The sequence below is a fragment of the Dendrobates tinctorius genome, unplaced genomic scaffold (assembly GCF_039654945.1).
Source record: "Dendrobates tinctorius isolate UK_male_01 unplaced genomic scaffold, ASM3965494v1 ptg000203l, whole genome shotgun sequence".
NCBI classification, from domain to species: domain Eukaryota; kingdom Metazoa; phylum Chordata; class Amphibia; order Anura; family Dendrobatidae; genus Dendrobates; species Dendrobates tinctorius.
Genome location: NW_027361870.1, coordinates 28,441,557 through 28,465,168, shown reverse-complemented (window position 1 = coordinate 28,465,168; position 23,612 = coordinate 28,441,557). Strand labels below are relative to the sequence as shown.

The following is a 23,612-nucleotide window of genomic DNA, read 5'->3' as shown; positions in this document are numbered from 1 at the left end:
GTGGGCTCTGCGGTGGTGGCAGCGGGCGGCGCTCTGCGGTGCGGTGGTGGCAGCGGGCTGTGCTCCAGTGCAGGGGCCGCGGCTCTGCCGGCATTTCTTCGCTGCCCGGAGGCCCCCGCAGTTCCCTTGCTGGCCGCCGCCATGTTGCGGTGGCCTCCGGGAGCATGGACGCCGGAAAGATGGCCGCCGGTCCGGGGACGGCGCATTCGCAGCTTCAGATCTCGTCCCGAGATCTCGGGGGACGAGATCTCGTTGCCGAGATTTGAATCTCGTCCCCCGAGATCTCGGGACGAGATCTGATACCGCGCATGCGCCGTCCCCGGACCGGCGGCCATCTTTCCGGCGTCCATGCTCCCGGAGGCCACTGCAACATGGCGGCGGCTAGTAAGGGAACTGCGGGGGCCTCCGGGCTGCGAAGAAATGCCGGCGGAGCCGCCGCCCCTGCATCGGAGCACAGCCCGCTGCCACCACCGCACCGCAGAGCGCCGCCCGCTGCCACCACCGCACCGCAGAGCCCCACCCGCTGCCACCAGGTTAGCACCGTGTATTGCGACCATAAGACGCACCCCCCACTTTCCCCAAAAATTTTTTGGGGAAAAAGTGCGTCTTATGGTCGGAAAAATACAGTAAGTGCAGGAACACCGCTTACTACACTTGTGTACTAATTTACATAATGGGGAATCTTGTGACAGAGCCAGAAGTACATGACACAGGAAGTGGAGGAAAGCACAGAGAGAGGTCTCCTCCTTTTTAATTAATATTTTTAAAAAAATAGCGTGGGTCGCCCGATATTTGTTAACCAGAGTAAAGCAGACTACTGTGAATGGTATTTCAGGCTGGTAAGGATCCAATATCCATGAACCTTCCAGCCTGATAATACCAGGCCGCAGCAGTCTGCTCACCTTGGATGGTTAGCAAAAATATTAGGATCCCCTCCCCCCCAAAAAAATAGTGTTGGGTTCCCCTATATTTGTTATCCAGCCAAGGAAAAAGCAGACAGCTGCGGCCTGTTATTCTCAGGCTGGCAAGACACATGGATTTTGGCTGTCACCAGCCTAAAAATAGCAGTACTCAGCCGCCCCACAATTGGTGCATTCAAAAATGTGCCAATTGTGGCACTTTACCTGGCTCTTCCTACTTGCCCTGTAGCGGTGGTGGCAAGTGAGGTAATATTTGTGGGGTTGATGTGACCTTTGTATTGTCTGGTGACATCAAGCCCACGGCTTAGTAATGGAGAAGCATCTATAAGACCACTATCCATTACTAATCCTATAGTTACATGGTAAATGGAAACACAGCAAGAATAAAGTCCATGACATAGACTCCTTTAATAGATCTTAATTAAACCATACTTACTGCATCGCCTATTCCACCGACGCCCTTGTCTCCTATAAGAGAAATAAAATAAAAAAGCAACAGTATACTATACTTGTCCGCCGAGAAGATATACTGTCCCACGACGAGTCCAAGCCTTCTACATCTGGATGCCTTTGGCTGAACGGTGGCATTATGCCACCAACCAGCCTGACATCCAGACATAGCGGAGCTTAACCCCTTTCTGCCATGTGCCCTGGGACTTAATTCCCAGGGACGGGATAGTACGTCATAGTGATCAGCGGCGCCCACGTGGTGAGCGCCGCTGATCGCGGCCGGGTGTCAGCTGATTATCACAGCTGACACCCGGCACAATGTGCCAGGGGCGGTCTTTGACCGCCCCGACACTTTAACCCCTTGTACACCGCGATCAAACACGATCGCGGTGTACCGGGTGTTAAAGGGAAGCATCGGCAGGGAGGGGGCTCCCTCCGTGCTTCCCTGAGCCCCCCACGGCAGCGCAATGTGAAGCGCTGCTGCGGGGGGCTCCTTCCCTGCAGGCCCCCGAATCCAAAGTGGCGACGGGGGCCTGCAGGGAGCCGGCTTCCTCAGTGCCTGCAAAGCGCAGGCATGAGAAAGTCTGCAGCAGTGCCTGTGACAGATCGCTGATCTGTGACGTGACAGATCAGTGATGTCCCACCTGGGACAATGTAATAAACTTAAAAAAAAAAAAAAAGTGCTAAAATAATTTTTTTAAAAATCGCCAAATAAATTAGAAAAAAAAAAAAAAAATTCCCCCAATAAATTCATTTTTTTTAAATAAAAAAAAACAAAAGTGCACATATTTGGTATCACCGCGTCCGTAACGACCTGCCCTATAAAACTGTCCCATTAGTTAACCCCTTTAGTGAACCCCTTAAAAAATAAAAAACAAAGCAAAAAATGATTTATTATCATACCGCCGAACAAAAAGTGCAATAACGCGCGATCAAAAAGACGCATATAAATATCCATGGTACCGCTGAAAATGTCATCTTATCCCGCAAAAAACGAGCCGCCATACAGCATCATCAGCGAAAAAATAAAAAAGTTATAGCTCGCAGAATAAAGTGATGCAAAAATAATTATTTTTTATATAAAATAGTTTTCATTGCATAAAACCGACAAAACATAAAAAAAGACCTAAATGAGGTATCTCTGTAACCGTACTGACCCGAAGAATAAAGCCGCTTTATCAATTTTATCGCACGCGGAACGGTGTAAACGCACCCCCCCAAAAGAAATTCATGAAACGCTGGTTTTTGTTCATTCTGCGTCCCAAAAATCGGAATAAAAACCGATCAAAAAATGTCACGTGCCCGAAAATGGTACCAATAAAAACGTCAACTCGTCCCGCAAAAGATAAGACCTCACATGACTTGGTGGGTCAAAATATGGAAAAATTATAGCTCTCAATGTGTGGTGATGCAAAAACTATTTTTACAATAAAAAGCGTCTTTTAGCCTATGACAGCTGCCAAATATAAGAACCGCCATAAATAGTAAATCAAACCCCCCGTTATCACCCCCTTATTTAGGGAAAAATAATAAAATTAAAAGAAAATGTATTTATTTCCATTTTCCCATTAGGGCTAGGGTTAGGGCTGAGATTAGGGTTAGGGGTGTGTTGGGGTTAGGGTTGGAGTTAGAATAGGGGGTTTCCACTGTTTGGGCACATCAGGTGCTCTCCAAATGCAACATGGCGTCTGATCTCAATTCCAGCCAATTCTGAGTTGAAAAAGTCAAATGGTGCTCCTTCCCTTCCAAACTCTGCCATGCGCCCAAACAGTGTTTTACCCCCACATATGGGGTATCAGCCTACTCAGGACAAATTGCAAAACAACTTTTGGGGTCCAATTTCTCCTGTTATCCTTAGGAAAATAAAAAATTGGGGCAAAAATATCATTTTTGTGGAAAAAAATGATTTTTTTATTTTCACGCCCGGGCATTATAAACTTCTGTGAAGCACTTGGGGGTTCAAAGTGCTCACCATACATCTAGATAAGTTCCGTGGGGGGTCTAGTTTCCAAAATGGGGTCACTTGTGGGGAGTTTCAATAGTTTAGGTACATCAGGGGCTCTCCAAACGCACATGACACCCGCAGACCATTCCATCAAAGTCTGCATTCCAAAACGTCACTACTTCCCTTCCGAGCCCAGACGTGTGCCCATACAGTAGTTTTCTCCCACATATGGGGTATCAGCGTACTCAGGACAAATTGGACAACAACAATTCTTGGAGAACAGGAGAAGTCCCAGAAGACTGGAGAAGAGCAAATGTTGTTCCTATCTTCAAAAAGGGGAAGAAGGTGGACCCAGGCAACTATAGGCCGGTGAGTCTGACTTCTATACCAGGAAAGATCTTTGAACAAATTATTAAACAACATGTATGTCAGTACCTGGATAAGAATGAAGTGATTAAACAGAGTCAGCATGGGTTTGTAACTAATAAGTCATGTCAGACTAACTTAATATCCTTCTATGGCGGAATCACTGATTGGGTGGATCAAGGAAATGCTGTAGATATAGTATATCTTGACTTCAGCAAAGCATTTGACAAAGTCTCTCATACAATCCTTATTGAAAAAATGACTAAGTATGAAATGGACAAGGCAACTGTTAGGTGGATTCATAACTGGCTTAGTGATCGGACCCAAAGAGTGGTCATAAATGGCTGCACATCCATTTGGAAGAATGTCTCAAGTGGGGTACCACAGGGCTCTGTCCTGGGCCCTGTATTGTTCAACATCTTTATCAACGATTTAGATGAAGGAATTGGGGGTAAACTGATTAAATTTGCTGATGACACAAAGCTAGGAGGGATAGCTAATACTAGAGAAGAGAGAGAGGATTCAAAAAGATATAAATAAACTGGAGAAGTGGGCAGCAACTAACAGAATGGTTTTTAACAGGGAAAAATGCAAAGTACTACATCTGGGCAATAAAAATGAAAAAAGCATATACAGAATGGGAGGAATAGGCCTAAGCAACAGCACATGTGAAAAAGACTTGGGTATACTAATAGATCACAGACTGAATATGAGTCAACAGTGTGATGCAGCAGCAAAAAAGGCAAATGCAATTCTAGGATGTATTAACAGAAGCATACAGTCTAGATCACGTGAAGTCATTATTTCCCTCTACTCCTCTTTGGTCAGTCCTCATCTGGAATATTGTGTCTAGTTTTGGGCACCACATTTTAAAAAAGACACCAACAAACTGGAGCAAGTTCAGAAAAGAGCAACCAGAATGGTGACCGGTCTGCAAACCCTGTCTTATGAGGAAAGGTTGCAGGATTTGGGATTGTTTAGTTTGCAAAAGAGAAGACTGAGAGGAGACTTAATAGCTGTCTACAAATATCTAAAGGGCTGTCACATTGTAGAAGGATCAACTTTATTCTCATTTGCACAAGGAAAGACTAGAAGCAATGGGATGAAACTGAATGGGAGGAGACACAGATTAGATATTAGAAAAAACTTTTTGACAGTTAGCGTGATCAATGAGTGGAACAAGCTGCCACGAGAAGTGGTGAGTTCTCCTTCAATGGAAGTCTTCAAACAGAGGCTGGACAGATATCTGACTGGGATGATTTAGCAAATCCTGCTTTGAGCAGGGGGTTGGACCAGATGGACCAGGAGGTCCCTTCCAACTCTACGATTCTATGATACCCTTGGGAAAATAAAAAAATTGGGGACTAATTGATCATGTTTGTGGAAAAAATACGATTTTTTTATTTTCATGCCCGAGCATTATAAACTTCTGTGAAGCCCTTGGGGGTTCAAAGTGCTCACCACACATCTAGATAAGTTCCTTAGGGGGTCTAGTTTCCAAAATGGGGTCATTTGTGGGGGGTTTCCACTGTTTAGGTACATTAGGGGCTCTTCAAAGGCAACATGACACCCGCAGACCATTCCATCAAAGTCTGCATTCCAAGACGTCACTACTTTCCTTTCGAGCCCCAACGTGTGCCCATACAGTTGTTTTCTCCCACATATGGGGTGTCAGCGTACTCAGGACAAATTGGACAACAACTTTTGGTGTCCAATTTCTCCTGTTACCCTTGGGAAAATAAAAAAATTGGTGACTAAAAGATCATGTTTGTGGAAAAAATACGATTTGTTTATTTTCACGCCCGGGCGTTATAAACTTCTGTGAAGCACTGGAAGGGTCAAAGTGCTCACCACACATCTAGATAAGTTCCTTGGGGGGTCTAGTTTCCAAAATGGTGTCATTTGTGGGGGGTTTCCACTGTTTTGGTACATCAGGGGCTCTCCAAACGCGACATGGTGTCCGATCTCAATTCCAGCCAAAAACGTCAAATGGCGCTGCTTCCCTTCCGAGCTCTGCCATGCGCCCAAATAGTGGTCTACCCCCACATATGGGGTATCAGCGTACTCAGGACAAATTGCACAATAACTTTTAGGGTCCTGTAACCCTTGGAAAAATAAGAATTGAGGGTGAAAAGATCATTTTTGTGGAAAAAATATGATTTTTTAATTGTACGGCTGTATGTTATAAACTTCTGTGAAGCCCTTGGGGGTTCAAAGTTCTCACCACATATCTAGATAAGTTCCTTGGGGGGTCTAGTTTCCAAAATGGGGTCACTTGTGGGGGATTTCCACTGTTTAGGTACATCAGGGGCTCTCCAAACGTGACATGGCGTCCGATCAGAATTCCAGCCAATTTTGCATTGAAAAAGTCAAACGGCGCTCCTTCCCTTCTGAGCTCAGCCATGCGCCGAAACAGTGGTTCCCCCCCACATATCAGGAATCAGCGTACTCAGGACAAATTGCACAATAAATTTTGCAGTCCAATTTCTCCTGTTACCCTTGGTAAAATAAAAAAAATTGAACCTGAAGTATTTTTTTTGTGAAAAAAAGTTAAATGTTCATTTTTTTTAAATATTCAAAAAATTCCTGTGACGCACCTAAAGGGTTAATAAACTTTTTGAATGTGGTTTTGAGCACCTTAAGGGGTGCAGTTTTTAGAATGGTGTCACTTTTGGGTATTTTCCACCAAGGGTGGTTTGCACGTTAATGACTGAGCCAATTTTTACAATTCTGACCACTGTCCCTTTAGGAGGTAATAACTCTGGAACGCTTCCATGGATCCTGGTGATTCTGACAATGTTTCTTGTGACATATTTTACTTCATGAGAGTGGTAAAATTTCTTTGATATGACTTGCGTTTATTTGTGAAAAAAAACGGAAATTTGGCGAAAATTTTGAAAATTGTGCAATTTCCCAACTTTAAATGTTTATGCCCTTAAATCAGAGAGATATGGCACACAAACAACTTAATAAATAATATTTCCCACATGTTTACTTTACATCAGCACAATTTTGGAACCCAAATTTTTTTTGTTAGGAAGTTATAAGGGTTAAAAGTTGGCCAGTGATTTCTCATTTTTACAACAAAATTTACAAAACCATTTTTTTTAGGGACCACATCACATTTGAAGTCACTTTGAGGGGTCTATATGGCATAAAATACCCAAAAGTGACACCATTCTAAAAACTGCACCCCTGACGGTATTCAAAACCACAATCAAGAAGTTTATTAATCCTTCAAGTGCTTCACAGGAATTTTTGGAATGTTTGAAAAATAATGAACATTTAACTTTTTTTCACAAAAAATTTATTTCAGATCCAATTTGTTTTGTTTTACCAAGGGTAACAGGAGAAATTGGACCCCAATAGTTGTCCAATTTGTCCTGAGTACGCTGATATCCCATATATGCAGCTAAACCACTGTTTGGGTGCATGGCAGAGCTCGGAAGGGAAGGAGCGCTGTTTGACTTTACATTTAAAAATTGGCTGGAATTGAGATCGGACACCGTGTCGTGTTTGGAGAGCCCCTGATGTGCCTAAACAGTGGAAACCCCTCAATTCTAACTCCAACCCTAACCCCAACACACCCCTTTGATGTTGGCACGTTTGTCCAACATTAGTCTAATATGTATGGGGGCCTTTTGAGGGAGCAAGTCATCAAAAAAAATTCTCTCTTTAAATCAGGTTTTTGTGTTAAAAGCATTTTTTTTAAATTCTGGTAATGTTTAGGAGTCTTCTTACATGTCACAGTCTATATTAAAAATAAATCTTCCACGTTTCATACAGGCCACTGGGGCTACTTTACACTTCAACTTCCTATTGTTTCAGGAAGTAATACATGTACACAAAGGTCAAATCCCAACCCTATTTTTTGTTTTGAAGGTTCAAATGCGCTTTTATTGTGCAGAAGTCATTATGAAGGGAGGGGAAGCAGGGTCAGGTGTGACATTGCATATTGTGATTGGTGGATCCTATGTTACCAGCTGTCTCTGATGATATGCAGCTTTGCTGAAAATTGTTCCATTAGGAACATTCAGATATGAGTCTAAGGCCGGAGTCACACTAGCGATAAAATCGGACGAATGCAATAAGAAATCGCATTGCATTCGTCCCAATGTTATTCTATTTTGCTGCTCCCATCATGCGTTTTTTTATTGGATCCGTTCCTCGGACCGAGACAATCGCAGCATGCTGCGATTGTCACCGATTTTCGGATCGGATTCGACAATGCAAGTCTATGGATGCGATTAAAAATCGCATTGAAAACGCACCACACGTGTGACTTGCGATTAAATCGCACGACGTCTCCTGGTCAACAGGAAAGAGCATCAGGCATTGGCATTGGATGTCAATTTGATGCTTAGATGCGAATAAAATCGGTTCATCGCTGGAAATTCTGATGACAGACGGATCCCTGGACAAGAAACCTTTGGGCGATTTCGTACCGTAAAAATCGGACCGATTTTTTATTCGTTGTGTGTGACTCCAGCCTAAGGCTTCATACTCACTGGAAAAAAAATCGGATGAGTGCAATCCGATTTTTAATCGGATTGCACTCTGACCCATATTAGTGAATGGGTGACATCTCACTCGCGATTTTTTTCTGAGCCAAAATCGGTCTGAGAATAAAATCGCATTATGCTGCGATTTGCAGCGATTTTCGCCAATAGAAGTCAATGGGTGCAATTAAAAAAACGGACCAAAAACGAACCATCCGTTTTCCATCCGTTTTTAACAGATACATCACCATTCTGTGGTATAGAACACTGTAAATGGTCCTGTAAATGACTGTAGAAAAAGAGTGGCTGTGAAAAAAAAGGATGAAAAACGGATGGAAAAATAAAAAAATCGCATGACACTGGCATAACACTCCACCCTTTTCTCCAGTCCAGAAATTGGACCGTTTTTTTAATCGCCAATGGGTATGAGGCCTAAGGCTATGTGCACACGCTGCGGATTTGGCCTCTGCGGATCTGCAGCAGTTCTGCAGACAGTGTACAGTACAATGTAAGTCTATGTGACTTACAATCCGCTGTGCACATGCTGCTGTTTTTCAACTGCGGAAAAGCTGCGGTTTTGAATCTGCAGAAAGAATTGACATGTCAATTCTTTCTGCGGATTCCGCTGCGGTTTGCCACCTATTCCATTGTCTAGGTGGCAAACCGCAGGCCAATCCGCATGTAAAACCGCAGGTCATTTTACCTGCGGTTTTACCTGCGGATCCGCAGATACAAATCCGCACCGTGTGCACATAGCCTAAAAAAGCCCCTGGATTACTAATTTTTGTTTAATATAATAACATGAAACAAAATATTGCCAAAATTGTTTAAAATCTACATATTACACGAAAACCTTAACCCCTTCACACCCCAAGCTAGTTTTCACCTTCATGACCAGGCTAAAATTTACAAATCTGACCAGTAGCCCTTTATATGGTAATAACTCTGGAACGCTTCAACGTATCTCACTGATTGTGAGGTTTCTTTCTCGTCACATATTGCACTTCATGATACTGGTAAAATTTGTTTGCTATAACTTGCATTTGTTTGTTAAAATATTGGACATTTGGAGAAAATTTCAAAAATTTTGCAACTTTTAATTCTTATGCCCTTAAACCAGAGAGTTATGTCACACAAAATAAATAATAAATAACATTTCCCACATGTCTATTTTACATCTGCATCATTTTTTAAAACATTTTTTGTTAGGAAGTTAGAACGGTTAAAATTTGACCAGCAATTTCTCATTTTTACAACAAAATTTTCAAAAACATTTTTTTAGGGACCACCTCACATTTGAAGTGACTTTAGGGAGCCTGAATTATAGAATGGTGTCAGTTTTGGGTATTTCTTAAAACTGCCCTCAAAGTGCTTAATGCCACATTCAAGAAGTTTATTAACCCTTATGGAGCTTCACTGGAATTAAAGCAAAAACTGAACATTTTACTTTTTCTTTCACAAAAATGTTATTTCAGCCCCCAATTTTTTATTTTCACAAGGGTAACAGGAGAAAATGGACTCCAAAATTTGTTGCGAACTTTCTCCTGAGCATGCAGATGCGTGGGGGAAAACTATTGTTTGGGTGCATGTCAGGACTCGGAAGGGAAGGAGCGCCGTTCGACTTTTTGAATGCAAAATTGGCTGGAATTATTAGCGGATGGTATGTCGCATTTGGAGAGCCCCTGATGTGCCTAAACAATTGAAACCCCCCACAAGTGACCCCATTTTGGAAACTACACCCCTCAAGGAACTTAACTAGATGTGTGGTCAACAGTTTGAACCCACAGGTTCTTAACAGAATTTTTTAAAACATTGAACTGTAAAAATGAAAATATTTGTTTCCACAAAAATGTTGTTTTACCCCCAATTGTTTTTTGTTTTTTTTCATTTTCACAAGGAGGAATGGGCCATAAAATGTGTTGTGCAATTTCTACTTAGTAGAGGGATAATCCATATGTCGTCGAAAATCACTTTTGAGGCACATTGCAAAGCTCAGGAGGGAAGAGGCGCCATATTGGAGTTCAGATTTTGTGGGAATTGTTTGCGAGTGCCATGACCCACTGGGAGAGCCCCTGAGGTGCAGCAGAACAGCAGAAACCCCCATTAGTAACCCCATTTTACAAACAACACCTCTCAATGAATTCTAGGGCTGCAGTAAGCATATTGCCACAACATTTGTGTCACAGAATGTTATAACATTGGCCAGCAAAGAAAAAATAATTTTTTTTACCACCAAAATATTGTTTTAGCCCCAGATTTAAAATTTTCACACTATAAAATGGGTAAAAAGGCATCAAATTTCTGCTGAACATAGAAATACCCCATATGTGGCTGTACAGTACTGCTTAGCCACACGGCAACACTCAGGAGGGGCAAAGCTTTATTTGCCTTCTGTAGAGCAGATTTTCATAGAATAGTTTACGGACTCAATATACAAAACCTCTAAGTGCTAGAAGAGCAGAGTCCCCCCCCTTCCACTTCAAGTGACCACATTTTGGAAATGAGACCCCTATGAGAATTTATCAACAGGTGTAGTGATGATTTTGACTCCAATGGTGTTTTCCAGAAACAAGCAGTAGTGGATGTTGCTGAGTGAAACCCGTGGGTGGAACAGAGCTCACAACTGTTAACTAGAGATGGGGGAATATCTTCGCCTCCCTCCTTATTCGGCAAGCTATAGTGCTTACCGAATAAGCTGCATCGGGAACCCGGCTAACTGGAGCGCTCCTGATAATCAGCTGTTCCGAGCCGCAGCTGCATGTGTCGCGGCTGTGTGACAGTCACAACACGCAGGCTCTCCATGCATGTGCTGTGACGGTCACACAGCCGCGACACATGCAGCTGCGGCTCGGAACAGCTGATTATCAGGAGCGCTCCAGTTAGCCGGGGTCCTGATGCAGCTTCTTCGGTAAGCGCTGTAGCTTGCCGAATAAGAGTGGAGCCAAAGATTTTCGCTCATCTCTACTGTTAACCTGTTAAATGCCGCTGTCGAACTGACAGTGAAGATCTCCATGCATGTCATCAAGGAGCTTTTTTGAATCTTATCCTGTAGCTTGACATCAAAGGAGACGTTGATTTTTACTATATGCAGCAATACTGCAGTATATAGTACAAGCGATTAGAAAATCGCAGATTTAAGTCCCTTAAATGTACTAATAAATACAGTAAAAAGTAAAAAAGAAAGTTTAAAAAAGTAAAAGATTGAATTGCCCACCTTTTTCCCCAATAAAAATGCATTCATTGAATAATACTTGATTTAGAGAGGTTGTCCGATATAAAAAAAAACAACTTTTTTTAGGCATCTATACTTTTAAAAGCTAAAAAGCTGGCACAGGAAGCAGTGCCTGTTCTGTTCAGAAGTCACAGGACAACTGAAGTCTATGATTGGCTCCAATCAGGTGACAAGAAGTGCCCGTCATAAGAAACACCTCCTCTTTTAGTCTCCTATTAGGCAACTGTACACTCCTCAACATTAACCCCTTTACCCCCAAGGGTAGTTTGCACGTTCATGACCGGGCCAATTTTTACAATTCTGACCACTGTCCCTTTATGAGGTAATAACTCTGAAACGCTTTCATGGATCCCAGTGATTCTGACATTGTTTTCTCGTGACATATTGTACTTCATGTTAGTGGTAAAATTTCATTGATATAACTTGCGTTTATTTGTGAAAACGGAAATTTGGCGAAAATTTCAACTTTGAATTTTTATGGCCTTAAGTCACAGAGATATGGCGCACAAAAAATTTAATAAATAACATTTCGCATATGTTTACTTTACATCAGCACAATTTTGGAACAAACTTTTTTTTGTTAGGAAGTTATAAGGGTTAAAAGTTGACCAGCGATTTCTCATTTTTGCAACACCATTTTATTTTTACAGACCACATCACATTTGAAGTCACTTTGAGGGGTCTATATGATAGAAAATACCCAAAAGTGACACCATTTTAAAAACTGCACCCTTAAAAAAATGAACATTTAACTTTTTTTCACAAAAATATTACTTCAGGTCCAATTTATTTTACCAAGGGTAACAGGAGAAATTGGACTGCAAACGTTATTGTGCAATTTATCCTGAGTACACTGATACCTGATATGTGGGGCGGAACCACTGTTTTGGCGCATGGCAGAGCTCAGAAGGGAAGGAGCGCCGTTTGACTTTTTCAATGCAAAATTGGCTGGAATTCAGATCAGACACCATGTCACGTTTGGAGAGACCCTGATGTGCCTAAACAGTAGAAACCCCCACAAGTGACCCCATTTTGGAATCTAGACTCCCCAAGGAACTTATCTAGCTATGTGGTGAGAACTTTGAACCCACAAGGGCTTCACAGAAGTTTATAATGTACAGACGTAAAATTAAAAAAATCACATTTTTTCCACAAAAATGATCTTTTCACCCCCAATTTTTATTTTCCCAAAGGTAACAGGACCCCAAAAGTTATTGCACAATTTGTCATGAGTACGCTGATACCCCACATGTGGGGTAAACCACTATTTGGGCGCATGGCAGAGCTCAGAAGAGAAGCAGCGCCATTTGACTTTTTTGGCTGGAATTGGGATTGGACGCCATGCCGCGATTGGAAAGCCCTTGATGTGCCTAAACAGTGGAAACCACCCACAAATGACGCCATTTTGGAAACTAGACCCCCCATGGAACTTATCTAGATGTGTCATGAGCAATTTGAACCCCCAAGGGCTTCACAGAAGTTTATAACGCCCAGGCGTGAAAAGAACAAAATCATATTTTTTCCACAAACATGATCTTTTAGTCCCCAATTTTTTTATTTTCCCAAGGGTAACAGGAGAAATTGGACCCCAAAAGTTGTTGTCCAATTTGTCCTGAGTACACTGATACCCCATATGTGGGAGAAAACTACTGAGGCACACGTCAGGGCTTGGAAGGGAAGTAGTGATGTTTTGAAATGCAGATTTTGATGGAATGGTCTGCAGGTGTCATGTCGCGATTGAAGAGCCTCTGATGTGCCTAAACTGCTGAAACCCCCCACAAGTGACCCCATTTTGGAAACTAGACCCCCAAGGAACTTATCTAGATGTGTGGTGAGCACTTTGAACCACCCAGTGCTTCACAGAAGTTTATAACACCCGGGCGTGAAAATAAAATCATTTTTTACACAAACATGATCTTTTAGTCCCCAATTTTTTTATTTTCCCAAGGGTAACAGGAGAAATTGGACCCCAAAAGTCGTTGTCCAATTTGTCCTGAGTTGGATGATACCCCATATGTGGGGGTAAAACACTGTTTGGGCGCATGGCAGAGCTTTGAAGGGAAGGAGCACCATTTGACTTTTTCAACGCACAATTGGCTGGAATTGAGATCAGACGCCATGTTGCGTTTGGAGAGCACCTCATGTATGAAAAAGAGCAAAAGGGATGGCACTCACCGTTCTGAAGAAGTGAATATATTTTCAGATAAAAAGCATAGATTCGGGAGAGATGTGTGAACTGTGGACAACGGCCGTTTCACGCCAACTGCGCTTCAACAGGTCCTGGGGTTGAATTGAATGGGGATAAAGTTTATGTATTGTTTTGTGACGCCACCTGTGGTTTCTGGTCAGATTGACCATCGCTGCAGTGTTGCTTCACTGGCACAGATGTTACAGGCAGCAATGTTGTTAAAGCTCTCCACAGGTAGAACTGTAATCCCAGGGCAGTTGAGGCGAGTTGTTTGATGGTGAGGTAGTGTAGAGAGGAGGAAGTAGCAGAGCCAGGTATGAGGCGCAGGGAAAGAGACGAGGGGACAGTAAAGTGTAGTTCCAATGGCTTTACTCACAGTTCTGTTCGCGATACAGATGCCCACTTCGGTGCTGAGTCCTCCAGGTGAGGGGTCCAGCCAACTTCCAGATAAGATGAAATGCAACTTTCCAGCTTTCCCTGTCAGTGTGTGCCTTTCCTGACCGTTACCAAACAATTTGCTGCTTAAACTCCTTCTTCTGCTCCAGCACTTCACAGTTATCTTTCTGGAACAGCAGCTGTGAATCCTGTTCAGACAACGCCTCACCATTTCTGTAATTCTATATAGCCACCTTTCCAGTCTGACTAACTATGGTAGGGGTGATGGTCCATAAAGTAACCAAAAGCTATTGGCTTGCTAGTGGCTCCCTGAGGAATGCGAACTAGGCTAGAGGCCGTTCCCTTTGTGGCCTGGTTTCTTCCTCCACCTAACGGCGGTCAGCGTGGAACGAGCCCCACTGGATACACTCTCCAACTGTGTCTCTAGAAGAACCAATCCTTCCTACGGAGAATCTTCCGTTTTAGTCCAATTCGTCCGGCAACTCCTGGTGCAAGTCAGGAGCTGCTCAGAGCACGTCCGTCTGCTTCCCTCCCTCAGAGGGATCTCAACCTAGCTTCTAAGATTCTCCCTCCTAAACTATGCTCCGCCCACCTCCCAGCACTCTTCGTGTTCCAAGCAGGGAGACATAAAGGGTGCTCTGCTACACTACTGGTGTGTGTGGGATGTGGGTGTTGGAACCTGGTCGGGTGCACTCACCTTACCTGGTTGTGGGGCACCACACCTCTGGGTGAGGTGCAGTACCTCTGTGGTAACTGGACCCTCAGGGGCGCCAGTGTCCCAGATGTGTTAGATGGGAGACAAGTCGCAGCAGGCCATGGTAGCACGTTTAGGCCACCGCTCATGGTAGCATGGTCCACATAAGCAGGATTGCCAACCATCCAGCAATTCCAAGATAATCTGTAAAAATAGGCCACATTTTTGCCCTCTCCATAAAAAAAATTAAGGCGATGGTGATTTTTTGCAGCTGAAGAAACCCTAGGACACTTTGTAAAAAATGTCCATATTACTGCTGTTGGAGGCCATCATTGCTTTGCCTTTCACTGAACATTCAATAGTTAAGGCCCCGTCACACACAGCGATCTCGCCAGCGAGATTGCTGATTTTGTGACGCCACAGCGAGATCGCTGTGTGTGACGGGGATCAGCGACTGGCCTCCCTGCCGGTTATCGCTGATCGTGCTGGATCGGCCTGGGCCATTTTTCGATTGCTGGTCTCTCGCTGGCCAGCACGTCGCTGCGTGTGGCAGCGAGAGACCAGCGATCAGCGACGCTGGACGCTGGTTTCTAATGTAAAAATCGTGTATCCAGGAGCCGCGGCTCCTGGATACCCGCTGTTTACCTTGGAAACCGGCGTACACGCTGGTTTCCAAGGTAAACATCGGGTATCCAGGAGTTGCGCGGCTCTTAGATACCCGATGTTTACATTAGAAACCAGCGTCGCTGGTCCTGATCGCTGGAGGGGCTGTCTTGTGACAGTTCACCAGCGATCAGACTAACGATGTCCCAGCGATCCCATTATGTTGGATCGTTGGTGGGATCGCTGGGACATCGTTATATGTAACGGGGCCTTTAGGCTTAACTCCTGTTACGCTAAGATAGATAGCATTAACTAGATAAGCTGGTTGGCCATTATTCATTGTTATATTCACAATTCATGTGGTGTTTTAGCCAATGCCTTTAGAGCACACCTTCGTTTGAAATGGATATCTGACCTCAAGCCTGTGTCATGAATATGTGACAGAGGTCATCTGGTCTTCTTAAACCTTTAGTTAATTGTGTACTCTTTCCAAGTATCTGTATTGAAGGAAGGTTTTGCTAGTTACTCTTGTTATTATTTTGTTAATCTTTTATATTAAATAAATCTTTCATTCTAGTCTTGACTACCCTCATTAAGAAGTTATTCCAGGATAGTTTAGAAGTAGGCAACAAATTTCTACAACTGGTTCCACGATGGATTTAATTTTGTACTGCAATTGGACATTAGATAACAACTCTAAAGCATCAAACAAGAGGCGTAGACGTAATCAAGAGGAAGTGAGGGCTACAGCTAGCCGGTCACTTCCTCTTGTTTATGAATACGTCCGAATCGAAGATAGTGATGCCAGAGCTGATTGGGTGCAGGGCTCATGTGTCATAACAAGGGCTGCCACCAGGAATTTCGTGACCCCATACTAGCAAAATTTTCTGCACAGGCTCCATCCAAGCTCCGCCTCCACCCCTCGAACCTTCCATAATTCCACCGCCCACTCATAAAAAACTCGTCTGCACTATGTCTTCACCACTCACACATTATCAGTTCCCATCTAACATCACATATATAGCCAGCAGCTTTTGCTTTGGCTAAAAGATTTTTTTTAAGCCATCATCACAACAAGATAGACTCTTTTGGCCGGGCCATAATATTCTACTCTAACCTTTTAAACATTTGTTAAAATATCCGGTACTCTTTTTAGGTATATTTTTATTTATTTGTCTTTAAGGGAATGTGTCACATCAATTTTTTAAAATGAACAATCACATACAAGGGAAAAATACGACCAAACCATGTCCGGACCACATACAGCTCTGGCAAAAATAAAGAGACCACTTTCAAATGTTCAGTTTGTCTGATTTTTCTCTTTATAGGTATATTTAAGTAAAATGTAAATTGTTTTTTTAGTCTATAAACTTCTGACATGTCTCTGAATTTCCAAGCAATAAAAGTTTTTTTCTGACAAAGAAAAATGGTCAAAATTAAAGAAAAAAAAAAAAAGTACTTTCAGACCTTAAATAATGCAAAGAAACCAAGTTCCTAATCATTTAGAAACAAGAATTCTAATGTTTTAACTCAGGAAGAGTTCTGAAATCAATATTTTGTGGAATAACCATGATTTTTAAAAACCGCTTTCATGCGTCTTGGCATGCTTTCCACCAGTCTTTCATACTGCTTCTGGCACAAAAATTTAAGCAGTTCTTCTTTGTTTGATGGCTTGTGACTATCCATCATCCTCTTGATTACATTCCAGAGATTTTCAATGTGGTTCAGGTCTGGAGAATGGGCGGCCCATGACAGGATTTTAATGTAGTGGTCTCTTAATTTTTGCCAGAACTGTATTACCACCACATAGTGACCTATAATACCACATAGGAGCTTTGCATATAGTACAGTGTCAGTGTACAGGTAATACAGTGATCACCGGTGACATTATACACAGGAGCTCTGTATATAGTGTCAGTGTACAGTAATAAAGTGATCACCGGTGACATATACAGGACCTTTGTATATAGTATACAGTGTATAGTGTAAGCGTAGAGGTAACACACTGACTCAACAGTGACATCTCTAGTTGAAGTCCTTCATCTTCATCCAGCAGAGTCCGCCATCAATTCTTCCAGCCAGGATGAAGTGATGTGCAGAAAATAACAGTTATCTAGAGCACATTTTCCCCCAACTTCTACAATATGCCATATGAAGCAAAAAAGCGACCATGTTACCCTGCACAGTAACAGGACCTCTACTTCCCCACACTGAAAACAGTATCCTCAAAAATAATATCCTTTAATAAGCCCCTACAGTAATAATGTCCCACATCCTGCTCCCACGTGTCCTCCCATTCTGGACCCCACATGTCCTCCCATTCTGGACCCCATGTGTCTTCCCATTCTGCCTCATGTCTCTCCATACTGCCCCCATAATCATTCATAGTAGTAGAATAATGCACCCCATAGTCATCCATGATAGTATAATGCATCCCATAGTCATATCGTAATATAATGCACCCTCATAGTCATATTATAATGCACCCCATAGTCATACATAAAGTATAAATGCACCCTCATAGTTATATATACACACACTAGTATAAAGCTCCCCATAGTCATATATAGCAGTATAATTGTTACTGTTACGATCGCGGATGCAGCATGGCTTACAACCAACGCTCCTGTGTCGTTGAGCTATAAAGACGATGGGGTATGCGTCCCAGGCGGTCGTGGAATGTGGACCCACTGGACCACAGGGGGGGCCTGGACCTTTCCGGACTAGGGAAGGGTAGCGACTGGGGTCTGTGGCAGCTGAGCTTGTGGACAAGATGGCCATAAGCAGAACTAAAAGACACCGCACAACTTCAGGTATGAAGAAAAAATAAAGTTTACTGAAATAAGGCAAAAACAGAAACACCAGGTTCCAGAATATGCACATCATGAAGGAAACCCATCTCTCAGGTTGACAGGCGAAGCAGGTCATCATGGGTTGACGCGGTCCAGGGTTGCCTGGCACGGGCTCACCAGGGGGGACCGCACGTGTGGGTGGTCATGCAGTGCAGCGGATCCACGCAGGCATGTACGGCAACGGGCGTAGCACAGGCACAGCAGGAGAACGTCAGACGCCGACCACAGGCGGACTTCAGATGATGGCAGAGGTCATCACGGGCAAGACCCCAGGGAACCGGCAGAACAACAGAACAGGACTCGGATAGCGCAGGTCCAGGAGTGGTGGCACTACAGCACTGGGCATAGGCTGGTCAGATCCAGGATTCGCAGGTGGGACCGTCACCAGGGAGCAGAGCTGGAAACTCCCGGAAACCATGGAGGAGGATTCCATCCAGGAAGGAGAACAGGACCGGCTTAAGAGCACAACTTGGACCACCGGAACCACGGACTGGATACCTGGACGCGGAGTGGACAACAAGAACACGGAGTGGACATCAGGACGCCTGGTGGACATCTGAAAGGAGCCGTCAGACACCGGACATCAGGCCATCTGGTGGACATCTGAAAGGAGTCGTCAGACACCGGACATCAGGCCATCTGGTGGACATCTGGAAGGAGTCGTCAGACATCAGGCCATCTGGTGGACATCAGGCCATCAGGTGGACATCTGGAAGGAGTCATCAGATGATGGACATCAGGCCGCCAGGTGGACATCAGGATGGAGTCAGACACCGGACATCAGGCCGTGGACAACAGGCTCCAGATGAGAGACCACGGTCATCAGGCTCCGGACATGGAAGCAACCTAGAAAGGAACCCAAGCGGTCTGGTGCAAACCCTGCCAGGTTGGACAGGAGCGAGCAGGGAATTGCACCAAATGCCAGCTGAGTACTGAGTAGCAGAAACTCAGCGGACACACTGGACTCCTACTTCCTAGATGAACCCAGGTTAGATCACAGAAAGTCAGGTAACAAAGAGTTTCAGTCACTGGGCACAGGGTTCAAGGCACAGAAGGACCTCAGGAACATCACACAGTGAGCACAGTTCAGACAGGGTCAGGTAAAGGAGCAGATCCAGGAAACACAACATACATGGGGCCTGGATATGCAGCCTCCAGGAAGGGTGATCCAGGTATTATTGCCCCCAGAGCAGGCAGAGAAATAAGTCAATTCAGACAGGCCTGGATATGCAGCCTCCAGGAAAGGCGATCTGGGTATTATGCCCCCAGAGCAGGCCAAGATACAAGACACAGTTCACAGAGGGATAAAGAACAACAGCTCCCCCAGAACTGAACATAATCAGAGCAGGCACAGACCACAGACTCACATGGCAAGGTTCAGGCACTCAATACAAAGCTCTGGCAATGCCCCCAAAGGGGGGAGGGACATTTATATAGGAGCTGCCACACAGCCATAGGCTGGAGCAGCAATTGTAGCACACACCTTTTCCTGATAAAAAAAGGGAGGTGTGGCTGTGCGCGCCCTAAGCAAGACAGAACATAATCAGCAATGCAAAGGACACCTGGCAGAAGCTGAAGCCTGAACACACGTGGTAAGGCCGGTTTCACATTTGCGCTTTATAGCACAGCGATGGCCTGCGCTCGGCCGCCGCTAAGGCTGGTTTCACATTAGCGCTTTTTAAGCGCACGCACGGCCGGGGGTAGCTCCGCCCCCGAGCCGGCGTGCCCGCCCCTTGCTTGTAGCGCCGCCTCCTAGCGCACAGCGGCGCCTGCGATCGGCGCACCCTATCTTTAGCATAGGGTGCGCAGGCCGTGCGCTAGTTGCGCTTTGACCTGCGCTGCGCACTTTTGACGGTGCGCCGTGCGCGCCAAAATCAAACTTTTCGGATTTTGTCGCGCACGGCGCACCGTCAAAAGTGCGCAGCGCAGGTCAAAGCGCAACTAGCGCACGGCCTGCGCACGATCTGCGCACCCTATGCTAAAGATAGGGTGCGCCGATCGCAGGCGCCGCTGTGCGCTAGGAGGCGGCGCTACAAGCAAGGGGCGGGCACGCCGGGCAGAGAGCCGGCTCGGGGGCGGAGCTACCCCCGGCCGTGCGTGCGCTTAAAAAGCGCTAATGTGAAACCAGCCTAAGCCCCGCCCCATCATCGCCGCCTACTAGCGCACATGGATGCTTGCGTTCTGCACACCATATCTTTAGCATAGGGTGCACAGATCGTGCACTGGCGTGCGCTAGCAGGATTTTGCTGTGCGCTGCGCACTTTTGAAGGTGCGCCGTGCGTGCTGAAATGCAACATGCTGCGTTCGGCGCACACGGGCGCACCTTCAAAATCTTGCTAGCGCATGGCCAGCGCACGATCTGCGCACCCTATGCTAAAGTTAGGGTGCGCAGATTGCAAGCGTCCATGTGCGCTAGTAGGCGGCGATGTCCGGATAGGGCGGGCAGGGAGCCGGGCGGGGCTTAGCGGCGGCCGTGCGCAGGCCGTCGTTGCGCTATAAAGCGCAAATGTGAAACCGGCCTAAGACACGAAATGTGTAGCAGACCTATTAACCCACAGGTGGCTGCCAGGGACCACACACGCATGTACGGCTATGCGGCAGTGCCGGACACTGGGCAGCATCCACACAGATAACTGACAACAGCATTCTAGCATATTAGAGGGAAAAAGAGCGAAGGGTTAAAGCAGAGATGCAGAGTAAGGCCGGGGTCACACTAACCAACGCAAAATACGGTCAGTATTTTACATGCGTAATACGGATGAATGGCCCCTAAACAGTGCTCCGTATGTCATCCGTAATCAAGGTGTGGTCGCGTATTTTGCGCATGTAAGCATCCGTACGTAATCCGTATGGCGAGTTTTTCTCGCAGGCTTGCAAAATGGACATATAATGGAGCCCTATGACAGGGTTTATAACAGAAACCAAAGAATAGATATAGACACATAGAATGCATATATATATATGTATTCTATGTGTCTATATCTATTCTTTCTTTCTTTATTAAACCTGTCAGTGTGAGTTTACTGTATAGCGCACTGAATTGCCGGCTTTGCTAAAAGACACCGGGTGTGTATTTCTCGCAAGTCACATGTGTGGTCCGTGTGTAATCCGTATTTTTTGCGCACCCATAGACTTGCATTGGCGTACTATGGGCGTAGTACGCTGACAATCGCAGCATGCTGCGATTGGCATGGACCGTAGAATACGGATGAGAAATATATGGCTAGTGCGAGTGACCCCATAGAGAATCATTTGTCCGTGTCTAATGCGTTCTTTTAGCGCCTCTCACTCGGCCGTATTCCTCGCCAGTGTGACCCCGGCCTAACGCCGTGAATCAAGGTCTAAACACAGCGGTGTTACTATAATGCACCCCCATAGCAGTATAATGCACCTCCATAGCAGTATAATGCACCTCCATAGCAGTATAATGCATCCCCATAGCAGTATAATGCATCCCCATAGCAGTATAAGGCATCCCCATAGCAATATAATGCACCTCTGTAGAGCGGCTTTACAAAAAAGAAAATTTCTCCTTAGGCTAGTTTCACACTAGCGTTTTTTTGTGCTGCGCTTCGTGCGCAATAGAATCGCATACAACAAATGCATCATGCGTTTTGTATGCGTTTGCTTTATTATGCGCATGCGTTTTAACCAGTTTCTAGCCATGTTAACGCTTAAAACGCTTGCGATTTTAAACGCAGGCGTGTGCATGTCTATGTGCACGCCTGCGTTCCCATAGACTGTAATGTGATTCTTTTTTTGCGCATTCCGTGCGCAGGCGTGCGAATGCGTTTTTTTGAGACCGGTCGGACGGACTAAAAATGCAACAGGTTGCGTCCGGCGCGCCTAGGCGCACACTACAAAACGCATGCGCACGAAAACGCATACGAATGCGTGCATACGCTAGACGATGCGCCCCCCATGTTAAAGATAGGGGCGCAGGACGCATGCGCATGGACGCCCACGAAGCGCAGCGCTAAAAAACAATAGTGTGAAACCAGCCTTACCTGGCCGAAGTCCAGCGGTGTCCTCTGCTAGATTCATCTGAGGTGGACATGTACACTGACATCAGCTGCCGGACTGTGATTGTCTGCTGGCTGTTAACTAAAATAAAGATTAAATAACAAACCACAAGACGGATTTCATCAACCCAGGTGTCATTGTAATCCATATAAAGGAGCCGACCTGACACTGTAGGATACTGTGCACAATCCTGCTGACAGGTTCCCTTTAACTGTCTGAACACTCGCTCAAGCTTTTGTAATATACAAATGTTAAAATTCAGTGTCTGAGATCTGGGAAACCTGTTTATTTATCAAGCTTGATAAAGACTCAGATGTGAGTCGAAACTTTACTATTTTTTGTTTAATGTAACATGTCCCTTTGAATGAAATTGGGAGTGCTGCGATTACATTCTACAGTACTTTGTTGGTAGTAAAACAACCTCTTCAACAGTTTTGATTTAGAACAAATTAATTATTATTACATATTCATTAATGAGTCTCAGAAGATTGACATATCTGAAGCAGACAGGGACAAATGTGCGCTCCCTTTATACTTGATTATTTTTACAATGCTGTGTTATTGCAATATCTTTTCCAACTTTGCCAATCTTTTCTTTTTCTACGTCTATGCTGCTATCCTAATTAATTCTGCTTCTTTGTGTTCTCAATGTTCTTTCTAAATAAAAAATTTATAATAAAAATATCCTTCAGTTTGCCGGATGCTGTATAGCAGCAGTATTATCCAGTTTCAGCCGATTGAGCCTGCAGGTAGCTATGGAAAAGCTCCTGGTGTTCATCACCTGAATTACAGGTAGTGTGTGTTTATGGCAGAAGTCAGTTATGTAAGTAACATTTGGCTGACCAGCCTTGTTTTCGCAGTGACTCCCTTTTCTTTCACACTGATTGTACATACTTATAGGGTTTAATGTGCCGTAAGCAAGATTCCTGTGATTTATTGCATGTGCTGGAGACGACTACGCTGCTTTACTGCAGAACACAAGTGGCAGTATTAATAATTGATCAGTTGCCTGAACCTTTCACCTTCATGCGGTTTCAGGAATTGTTAGGGGAATTGTAATAGTTAAACAGCCTATAATTAATAGGGCCAAAGTTCATTTTACAAGGAAATAGGAAAACCGTTATGTCATTATCTGATACCTTTTCAGCTTCTTTTTCAGAAATGAAACTTAAGGCTGAGTTCACACGTACCGTTTTTTTCACGGCGGTTTTAACCGCGAGATTTTGCCGCGAAAATGCGAAAAATAAGCATCCCATGCATTCCTATGGGATTCCGCAATGCTGTGCTAATGCTGCGGTTCTTACCGCGGCGGAATTGCTTCGCGGTAAAAACCGCAGCATGCTCATTAATTTTGCGGAATCACGGCGATCCCGCACCCATACGAATGCATTGTTCTGCTTATTTTCCGTATGTGGCTGTGCACACCATGCGAAAAGTAAGCAGA

At 44.6% G+C, this 23,612-nt stretch overlaps 1 protein-coding gene across 6 annotated transcripts in view; it reads left to right on the top strand.

The window, feature by feature from the left end:
* The window catches only part of LOC141057355 (uncharacterized), a 192,447-nt gene that overhangs the window by 4,755 nt on the left and 164,080 nt on the right, over window positions 1-23,612 (top strand). For 3 of the 6 annotated variants that reach the window (XM_073553940.1, XM_073553939.1, XM_073553938.1), the window contains exon 1: window positions 16,983-19,737. The exons of 1 other annotated variant lie outside the window; for it this stretch is intronic. The gene's annotated coding sequence lies outside the window, so the exon portion shown is untranslated. Of the gene's footprint in view, window positions 1-16,948; window positions 19,738-23,612 lie in introns of those variants that run through there. 2 more of the 6 variants (XM_073553934.1, XM_073553933.1) reach the window with 2 other exon arrangements.